The sequence below is a fragment of the Elgaria multicarinata genome, chromosome 11 (genome assembly GCF_023053635.1).
Source record: "Elgaria multicarinata webbii isolate HBS135686 ecotype San Diego chromosome 11, rElgMul1.1.pri, whole genome shotgun sequence".
NCBI classification, from domain to species: Eukaryota; Metazoa; Chordata; class Lepidosauria; order Squamata; family Anguidae; genus Elgaria; species Elgaria multicarinata.
In genome coordinates this window covers 14,102,776-14,113,693 of record NC_086181.1, presented here as the reverse complement: position 1 = coordinate 14,113,693, position 10,918 = coordinate 14,102,776, and positions in this window count along the sequence as shown.

Sequence of the window (10,918 nt, the reverse complement as noted above, 5' to 3'; positions counted from 1 at the left end):
ATAAATTCCTTCTTCCTCACAACAGCTAAAGCTGCAGGAGTATAGCTAGAGTGACCAGATACCAAAGAGGGCAGGACTCCTGCAGCTTTAACTGTTGTGAGGAAGAGGGGATTTCACCAGGTGCTGTATGCATACAAAGGGCACCTGCTGAAATTCCCTTTTCAATACAACTGTTAAAGATACAATAAAAAGCCTCTCCTGGAAGCATCCTTGACAGTTCTGTAGCTTGCGACAATAAATGAATAAGCTTATCTTTGGAACCTACAAGCTTGAATTGGCACCTACCATTTCATCACCCAGCAGGGATCCTCCCCGTGTTGTGGCCCACAACTACCATCATCCCTGATCGTTGGCTACGTTGGCTACGTTGGCTGGGACTGATGGTTGTTGGAGTCCAACAACATCTGGAGGATCACAAGTCGCCCACCCCCGTTTTACAATCCTGCACATGTCTGCTTTCAATCCTACACACGTCTACTCAGAAGTAAGTCTCATTGGGTAGTATCCAACGTTAGTCCTAGCTAGAGTAGACCCACTGAAATGTATGGTCTCGTTAGTCATGACTTATGTAAGCCCTATTCATTTCAGTGGGTCTACTCTAAGTAGGATTAGCATTGGCTATTACCCCTTGAGTCCCATGGGGCTTACTCCCAGGTAAGTGGGTATAGGATTTCAGTCTTAAATGATGTAATATTTACCATTGTTAATCACTGGGGAATGGAGAGTTCAGCTTTTATAAAAAGACTTTGATCTACTAGTCCTGGCTGGTCCAAAGGGTTCCTAGTAGTGCTTGCCACGTGCAGGAGGTGCTGTCGCCATGACTCTATCCCCTTCTCTTTTTGGTGTGTCCTAATGGGGGGGGGGGAAGGGGGGAGGACCCCATATTAAAAGAGGTCTTTCCCTTTTGATTGAGAGTTGGAACTTTTCACTTGGTAATTTATATTCACTTCAATGTCCCCCCAAAAGCATCTCTATTAAAGTTTGGGTAATATGCACATCCCTTTAAAGGTGCAATCCTATGCATGTTTAAGAGAGATGAAGGTCCTACAACTCCCAGCATTCCCCTGCCAGCATGGCTGGCTGAGAAATGCTGGGAGTTGTAGGACTTCTTTTCTGTTTTAAACATCCATAGGTTTGTGTTCAAAATGTATTTAGCTTTCCCCAGTTCACAGGTGATTGATCTGGGAAAAGCCTTTGCACCATCGCTCAGCAATAGAGCACAAGCTCTGCATCCCAGAAGGTCTCAGGTTCAGTCCTCAGCATCTCCAGCTGAAAGGCTCAGGTAGTGTCTGATCGGAAAGCCCTGACCCTGAAGAACCATTACCAGTCATAGGCCTGGTTCAGACACTCTGGGCTTTGTGGTTAACTTAACCATGGCCAGCTGTGTTTACACTAACCACATGCAAAATGGGAGCAGATGACACCGTTAACCCTTTTGTGGTCAAGTTTTCGTTAACCACACGCTAACCCCAAAGGTGGTTAGTGGAGCAACTGCACCGTCCCGTATCCCAGAATGCCGTGCATAAGGAGCCCGTGCAGTAGCGCCCACCATTTTAGCATGGACTAGCATGTAAACTTACAGGATGCATCATCAACAAGCAACGTCGATATGGTGCGACAACGAAGTGAAAAAGTGCCGGGCAATGAGGAAGTAAACATGAGTTTAACACGCGCATGTTAAATCAGACGTTACCGCATCAAAATCTTTGCCGAATACGTGAAATGGCGGCCTCTGTGGATGCTTAGGCAAGGCAGCAGTCTGGAGCAGTGAAATTGCCTGCAGTATAGAGCAGCCACGGCAATTTCGGCCACTCTACTTGAGGCTCTATGATGTCAGCACGTTAACCACAGACACGTGTGTCAGATGACACTTTTAGCCAGGGTTATTGTTGCTAACCACGCTGCATAATGTGGTTAGTGTAGGGCGGCCATATGAAAAGGAGGACATGGTTCCTTAACAGTTGCATAGAAAGGGGAGTTTCATCAGGTGTCATTTGTATGCATGTAGCACCTGGTGAAATCCCCTCTTCCTCACAACAGTTAAAGCTGCAGGAGTCCTGCCCTCTTTAGTATCTGGTCACTCTAGCTATACTCCTGCAGCTTTAACTGTATGAATGCAGCACCTGGTGAAATTCCCTCTTCATCACAACAGTTAAAGCTGCAGGAGCTATACTAGAGTGACCAGATGCAAAAGAGGGCAGGGCTCCTGCGGCTTTAACTGTTGCGATGAAGAGGAAATTTCACCAGGTGCTGCATGCATACAAATGACACCTGTTGAAATTCCCTTTTCTACACACCTGTTAAAGATACAGGATCCCTGTCCTCCTTTTCATATGGCCACCCTAGGTTAGTGAGCCTAACCACAATGTGGTTAACGGGGCAGATGGTTAGAATCATAGAATAGCAGAGTTGGAAGGGGCCTACAAGGCCATCGAGTCCAACCCCCTGCTCAATGCAGGAATCCACCCTAAAGCATCCCGGACAGATGGTTGTCCAGCTGCCTCTTGAAGGCCTCTAGTGTGGGAGAGGCCACAACCTCACCAGGCAACTGATTCCATTGTCGTACTGCTCTAACAGTCAGGAAGTTTTTCCTGATGTCCAGCTGGAATCTGGCTTCCTTTAACTTGAGCCCGTTATTCCGAGTCCTGCACTCTGGGAGGATCGAGAAGAGATCCTGGCCCTCCTCTGTGTGACAACCTTTTAAGTATTTGAAGAGTGCTATCATGTCTCCCCTCCATCTTCTCTTCTCCAGGCTAAACATGCCCAGTTCTTTCACTCTCTCTTCATAGGGCTTTGTTTCCAGACCCCCGATCATCCTGGTTGCCCTCCTCTGAACACGCTCCAGCTTGTCTGCGTCGTTCTTGAATTGTGGAGCCCAGAACTGGACGCAGTACTCTAGATGAGGTCCAACCAGGGCCGAATAGAGAGGAACCAGTACCTCATGTGATTTGGAAGCTATACTTCTATTAATGCAGCCCAAAATAGCATTTGCCTTTCTTGCAGCCATATCGCACTGTTGGCTCATATTCAGCTTGCGATCTACAACAATTCCAAGATCCTTCTCGTTTGTAGTATTGCTGAGCCAAGTGTCCCTCATCTTGTAACTGTGCCTTTGGTTTCTATTTCCTAAATGTAGAACTTGGCATTTATCCCTATTAAATTTCATTCTGTTGTTTTCAGCCCAGCACTCCAGCCTATCAAGATCACTTTGAAGTTTGTTTCTGTCTTCCAGGGTATTAGCTATCCCACCCAATTTTGTGTCATCTGCAAATTTGATCAGCGTTCCCTGCACCTCCTCGTCCAAATCATTAATAAAAATGTTGAAGAGCACTGGGCCCAGGACTGAGCCCTGCGGCACCCCACTCGTTGCCTCTCCCCAGTTTGAGAAGGTTCCATTGATAAGTACTCTGAGTCCGATTCTGTAGCCAGCTGTGGATCCACCTAATAGGGAAATCATGTGTCAGACGACACCGTAAACCATGGTTAAGAATTCCATTAACCATTTTCTGGTTAAGCAGCATGGTTTAGTGTGTCATCTGAACAGGGTCACAGTAAGATGTGTAGGCCATTTGTGGCCTCAGGCACCTTCCCCTCTTTCCTTCCTTGGTCCCCATTCCCTCCTGCTCAATTCTGCTTTGTGTCAACCCTGCACAATTCATCACATCTTTCCACTGCGACGTGCTGAGCCTTGAAGATGGACTATAAAACCCCAGACCTTCCGCTTTGCCCTCTTCTGGTGCTTCGATTTGACGTGGCCTTTTCAGTCCTATGTAAGCAGCCCTGAGGACTAGTAGCTCGATTCCTTTTTTCAGTGGAAGTTGAACCCTTCTGCAACTTTGCGGGCAGGAGGCCCGCCGCCCTGACTTACACCTCAGCTGTGAATACAGGAAGGAAGATGAGATATTACACAAGCAGACCTTCAATAATTAATTGGATGTAATTATTTTTATTTTGCCGCACAGACAAGAAAAGCGATTGTACGCAAACATCTTTCTCTTTGGTCTCTCGCTTGTCTCTGATTTCTGTTCCTCCTCCTTGTCCTTTATGCGGAGTTCAGCCAGGCAGATGGTTGTGGCGTGGGCAGCCGCGCCGTCTCCCTTTCGCTGTTAACAGCTAAGCATGGTAGATTTGACTTGGGTGTTTGTTCTAAGTGGCTGGTTTTCTGGATGTGCTGGAGCAAAGGTTATTGGAGGCTCAAGCTTTTGAGGCTCATTAAATTTAAATTAGAGGAGGTTTTTTGCGTGTGTTTTTTCCTTTCCTCTTTCCCAGCGAGACGAGAGAATCTATTTATTAGCAACCTGGCAAGCACCGTATTCTGTAGCTGGAAGTAAATTCGCCCCCTGCTTATGGCGTGATCAGTGTGACAGAGAGGCAATCAAGTCCTGACATTTTCCATTTTGGGAGACTGAATTCTTACCACACCACCCCCGCTTTGGGAAGCGGGCCTTATCGTTTCTAATGAGCCATCAGCACCCATCCCCTAATATCCCTTTCAATGTTTGCGACACGTTTTGTTGCGCTTTACGGCGCTCATCGCCAGAACGCTTCCTGGTTCATACCTTGGACTTCCTTCACAACAACCCTGCAGGCATGGCTGCCATTCCCATTTCACAGGTGGAAGCATCAATGGGCAGAGCAACTGGTTTTACCCAGGGCAACACCGTTGGGATTCTCAACTGAAGGATTTTATGTGGGCCTTCGTCCTGGATGGGCAAATTTAGTGAGGATCCTTATCCTATAAGTGCAAACCAAGAATTCTCTTGCTTTGCCCCCTCCCTTGTTTTAGGGCTCCATACAAACTGGGAATGGCAGCAGTGTTAAGGGTGGCAATTACGGCTTTTGCAAAGACCCAATTTTGTCACCTTGAAGTCTCTAAAATCGGGGTGGGCAGAAGGTAGATCACGAAATGTTTTGGACTTCAGCTCTCAGGAGCCCCTACCAGCATGACCGATGGTTACGAACGTTGGGAGTTGAACTCCAAAAATATCTACCTACTGCCCACCTACTGCTCTTAAACTGAACTGCGCTGGTTTTCCATGCTGCTTCCGTTCCCTAATAACGGAGAAACGTGATCCTAATATTTATACAACTGTGAAACCTGTAGAACTATTTTAGCTTCCATAAGAGCTATCTTTCAGAGTCCAACCAACAGGGCTTCTCACAAGCAGGTCACAACGGCAAAATCCATCGCTGATTGCTGGGCTGCAGCAGCTTCTGACAATCTGAAACGGATACGACCTTTCGAAGTGGCTGTTGTGCTTCTTGCTTCTCTGGGTCATTGACTATAATGCCATTTATGCTAAGGTAACCATTGCAACATCCTGTGGCCATGAGTTCCATAGGTTAAGTGTTTTCTTTTTCTGTTTCGAGTCATTTCTTTCTTCTGATATTTCTGTGTGTGTGTGTGTGTGTGCGCGCACACACACACACACACACACACACTACTTGTGCATTCTGACCCAGCACAAGGATCTGCTGCCCCATGTGCTTAGCAGCCTGTGCTGTTCACCTGCATCAGTCAACAGGCTACATCTGACAAACATGTAGAACCTCAAACAGCCTTCCTCAGCCTCTTGTACCACAACTCACATCAACCTCAGCCAGATATTTTGCTGCTTGAGGCAGAAAATCAAGTGGTGCCCCTCTCCCCAAGTCAAGGTGTTCTGTACCCAGGCCTGGCGAAGTTATTTTGGCATCTGAGGTAGAAAATCCTTGGGAGTAAAAATGCCATAATAATAATTTACATTGTTAACAATGTGCTGCCTTTTCATGTCATTCAATACCTGCTGCCTGAGGCAGCTGCCACACTCTGCATAATGGTAGGGCCGGACCTCCTCTCAGCCAGGGATTGGGATGGTGTGAGGTGCAGTTTACCCTTTCTGGGGAGCACCAAGTTAGGGAAGGCTAGCCTAAAGTGTTAGGTCACACTTTTGCACAATTGGGCGCAGGCTCTACACACACTGCCCATTGTGTGTAGAGCATCTTTGCAGTCTCACTGGAGCTGGACTGAGACAATGAACATCTAAATCCCACCCCCTACACACACACACACACACACACACACACACACACACACACACACACACCAGTTGTCTCCTTCTCCTCCCGCCCCCTACCAAAATGCCTTGACTGTGTGCAGATCCTTGGTCAGCAACTGATGCTCTCTTCCAGGGGATGGCTTCTAAAACAACATCTCTCAAATCCAGGGCTGGCTCCAGTAAAAGTGTCCTCTCATGGGGGCCCTCATCCATCACTGGAGGCAGACCTGGCGGTGGCGAATGTTGATAGCACACTGAGCAGCCCTGGGCAACGCTACATCAGGGGCATTGTGGGATATTAAAACCAGAGCTAGTCCCAGTAGGGCCTTCATTGCTCAGAGTGCCTGGCTGCGGCCAGAAGAAGTTCCAAGGGACCTGGCAGCTGCTCAAGGATACCAGGCGTTGATGTCAGCAGTTCAATTCTTGCTTGATAGGACTGGTAGATCACATAGCCATAGTGCAAGGAAGAACCAGAAGTTCGGAGTTCTTTTTCCAATGAGAACATGAGTCTTTGGAACATGAGAACATGAGAGGAGCCATGGTGGATCAGACCACGGGTCCATCTAGCATTCTGTTCACGCAGTAGCCACCAGCTGCTGACCAGGAACCTACAAGCAGGACACAAGTACAACAGCACCTTCCCACCCATGTACTCCATCAACTGGGGTATCTAGGCTTACTGCCTCTGATACTGGAGATAGCATATGGCTATCAGGACTTGTAACTATGGATAGCCTTCTCCAGGAATTTGTCTAGACCCCTTTTAAAGCCATCCAAATTGGTGGCCATCACTACATCTTGTGGTTTTGCCATTTGGTCTCCCATATGCTGTAAACTGGTTTCCTTCATGGCAGAGAAACACCGGCAAGAAGTTTGTTTGGTCTAGAACAAATACTTATTCTTCGCCGGAGCAATCTGACTCCTTGTATTTTAACTAGCAGAGAGGACTCAAGCTCTTCTCAGGATCCTATCCATGGTTATTGTATCTGATCCATTTCCTCTGGCTAGGCCCCAATCTCTGAGCCAGCTTTGCAGGAGAAATGAATATTTTCGAAGGGCCTGAGGCCAAGCTGATCCAAGTGAAAAGCAATCTAGAAGGCAACTTCTTGGGAAAGCAGCTTTTCCCAACCTGGTGACCTCCAGATACGTTGGACTTCATGTCCCATCATTCCCACTCCCTGGGAATGATGGGACTTGCAACCTAACACATCAGGTTGAAGAAGGCTGAGATTTCAAAGAGGTGCTTAAGATTGATCACCTGTCATTCTGTGATGCTTGGACACTCCAGAGGAGGTACTGTGGACTTAAAAGCATGTTTAAGTGTCGCTTTTTCCGACTCATGTGTGTACTTCCATACAAGGATTGTATTATGCACTCCAGTACAGTGTAGGCGCCAGAGAGGTCCGCCTGGCGCCTACACTGTACTGCTTTCGTCGCCAGCTGAAGACCTTTTTAGTCACTCAGTATTTTAACACTTAATTTTAACTTAAATTTAAATTTTACTGTTTTAACTCTGTATTTTAATCTTATATCAATTTTGCTGCGTGGTTTTATCCTGGTTGCGCTTTTATACTGTATTTCGTAATTGTGCTTTTAACCTGTTGGTTGTTTTATTGTGGTTTTAATTTTTGTGAACCGCCCAGAGAGCTTCAGCTATTGGGTGGTATAAAAATGAAATAAATAAATAAATAAATTTGCCCTGATTAATTCACGGAATTTTAAAGTGAGCCCATATGCCTCCATGTTCCATTTGTAACCTCCCTGCATTTCCTTGCCATTTCTTCTGTATTTTTCTTTTCTTTACCATGGCTGGGGAAAGCTGGAAGTCATAGGGCTTTTTTCTGTTTAAATACGCATAGGATTGCACCCTAAGGAGGGAAAGATAGGGTGACCATCTGCCTAGTTTTGCCCGGACATGTCTGGAAAACAAGGGGTAAAACTGGGGTCCAGGGGTAAAAATCCTTTATTTTGATATAAGACAAAATGGCTGCCCTCTTTTGATGGTTAGTGCTAGGAGCTGTCCTTCTGGAAGCACCTCGGGATTGTTTTCCCCTCTCAGAGGCATTTCCATGATCAAGCTCCTCAGACACTATCAGGGAGAGGGAAAGAGAGAACGAGAGAAACAGTTTCGTCTCAACTTGACAGCAAAACCAAGAGCCGCCTGTCTTTCTGCCCCCTCCATATTGCTGAGGGGAAACTTTATTCTTCATTTCAAGGACAGTATTAAAAATAAATACATGGTACAAGGAGATGTGGCCATCCTTTAATCGAAAGTACGGAGCAAACTGGAGGCCAAACGGAGAGATCTGGTGCAAAGGAGTGTGAGAGATCTCCTGGAGAAAGGGGTGGATGAGAGAAGCAGAGAAACTTGGGAAAGGAGGGAGAGAACTAATCCTTTGTGAAAGATTTCTTAATAGCACCAAATGCTTCTTGATTCCTCCTCTCATCCATTGTCACAACAGCCCTTGAGGTAGGTCCTTAATGTTTCTACTTCACAGGCGGGGGAACAGGCTGAGTGAATTACTCATGGCAACCCACCAAGCCAGCCTTTCCCTACCTGGTGTACTTCAGACGTCTTGATGTAACAACTCCCATCATCCCAAGGGTGGGAGATGATGGGAGTTGTAGTTCAGCACTTCTGGAAAGCACCAGGGTTGGGCAAGGCTGCACTACTGTAAGTCCTAGGATTTAAGCCAGCTTTTCTGGCTTCCAGTCTAATGTCTCAGTCCAGCACCCGCAAAATGCATCTGGAAATAAATTTCCATGGGTGGAGAGCTGGTCTGTATCGGCTGTGGGTCCACCTACTATGTGGGCATCAAAAGAACCAGACCCGCCAACCCGATCATGCCCACATAACTGCATGGATTACCCCATAGGGATCCCCATGCGCTCATGTGCCAGGGCGCAATAGCGGCTGCATGTTCTCAGTTGCGGTTTCATAACTTCCTTCCATGGAGACTCGCCAAAGATTTCAAAAGTACTCTTAAGACTGGGTTCGCTGGCATTAATCAAAGTGGCATGATTGTAATACATTCGTAGCATCATATATTATCTTTCTGTAGGTATTTTATAGAGCTATGACATCTAGTCAATTTAGAGTGCAATTTTATGCGATTGCTACTCGATAGACAGAGGGCTCCAATCTCGGAGCGCTTTTTCTATCCAAAGCCCTGCTGGCAAGAACCAGGCAGGAAGGGAGAACATAGGACAGAGGCCTTTACAACCTCTCCATCCTCCACTTAGGAAAAAGAAATCAGCTAGATGAATTCATCTAGCTTGCTCTCTAGGGAATTGGTGGAATGGCAATGGAGAAGTTCATGGATGGAGCAGATCCAGGCACCTCCTTCTCCCTTGTCACCCTCCCCACTCCCTTTTCTCCCTCTGTGATGTCACTTCTGCAACCTTAGAAGAGAAGCCACTGCTGAGCATCCCATGGCAGCTAGGAGGGTGTGTGTGAGAAGATTTACGATCGGATCTCCTCCTGCACAGACGTGGCTCAGCCTATGGTTGCGCAGGAGAAGACCTGCACAACCATAGCATCCCAAATGCTGTCTGGGGAGTCCTAGGATTACTCTCTTAGTCCACTCAAAAAAGATTCTTTAATTACTTAAACTATCTTCAGTTAATCAGGTTAGTTAGTGTGTATTTACTTAAACAAAACACAAAGTACTTTTAAAGAAAAATGTGGGCATCAGAAACTTAGAGGCATTTCTTCGGGCCTTCTCTGAGAAGTTAGAATGCCGTTTAAAATAATAATCTTAAATATATATATTTATATATATATTGTGGACAACCTGTAGCCCTTAGCCTAATTTCAGCAGCCCTCTTTAAGCGATCTAAGGTCTGGCAATAATGATTTCTCCGTTCCCTGAGAAAGAAAGAAAGAAATGGGGTGGCAGAAAAAAAAGAGAGAAAGGGGGATGGCAGAGAGAGAGGGGGGGATGAGTCAGAAAGAGAGAGAAGGGTTTGGGGGAGAGAGAAAGAGGGAGGAAGTGGCCCCACCCATCACCAACATGTACTCTTCCCCACATTGCCTCAAGGGAATGTGACCCTCGACAGAAAAAAAATAGGTTCCCAACCCCTGTCTTAGATGGTGCTTGCTGTGACATGTGCATCACAGCAGTGACAGCAGATGCTGCTACTATCTTCAAGAGGCATTCTCTCTCTCTCTCTCTCTCTGATATGTCAGAGAAGGGGACTGGATTCCTTTTCTAAAATGGGATTTGCCAGCTTGAGAATGATGGTGCCACGTGCCCGATGCCCTTGGTGCTTGATAAAGATGCTGTGGTAGCAACAGATACATTTTAGCAGTGCCCAAGTCAAGAAAACCTTTCCCATTCAGATAGCCTTCCCCAAGCTGGTGCCCTACAGATGTGCTGGATTACAACTTGCAGCATTCCCCAGCCAGGCTGAGATCCAAAAGGTCTGGAGGGCACCAGGTTGCACGAGGATGTGGCTAGGACCTGACCATCACAGGGGCTGGACCAAATTAGGCAGGGCGAGAGGCCCTAGCGCAATTGAATTGGAATGAATGAACTAATATATCCAATGGTCCAAGCTTTTCATCTCTATGTCAAGGAAGCAGATCGTGCACAATTCATGGCCCAACACTGGCAATTGTAACCCTAAATGTTCCAGTGGTTTGATCCAATTTTCTATCATCGGTCTTATAAGGATGCAGTGGTGGAAGGTATGCAGAGGGAGACGAGAGAGGTGGTGGATTTCAGGTGTCATTAGGAATGTCAGAACTGATCTCACCAAATGGGCATAAGCTCAGTCAGTGGAGACTGGTGGCTTCGATGTCAGTGAGGCAGTGAATCTGTTCTGGGTTTCAGTCAAAACTTTAGAGTTCTGACTGAAACCTGGAGTAGGTTTACCAC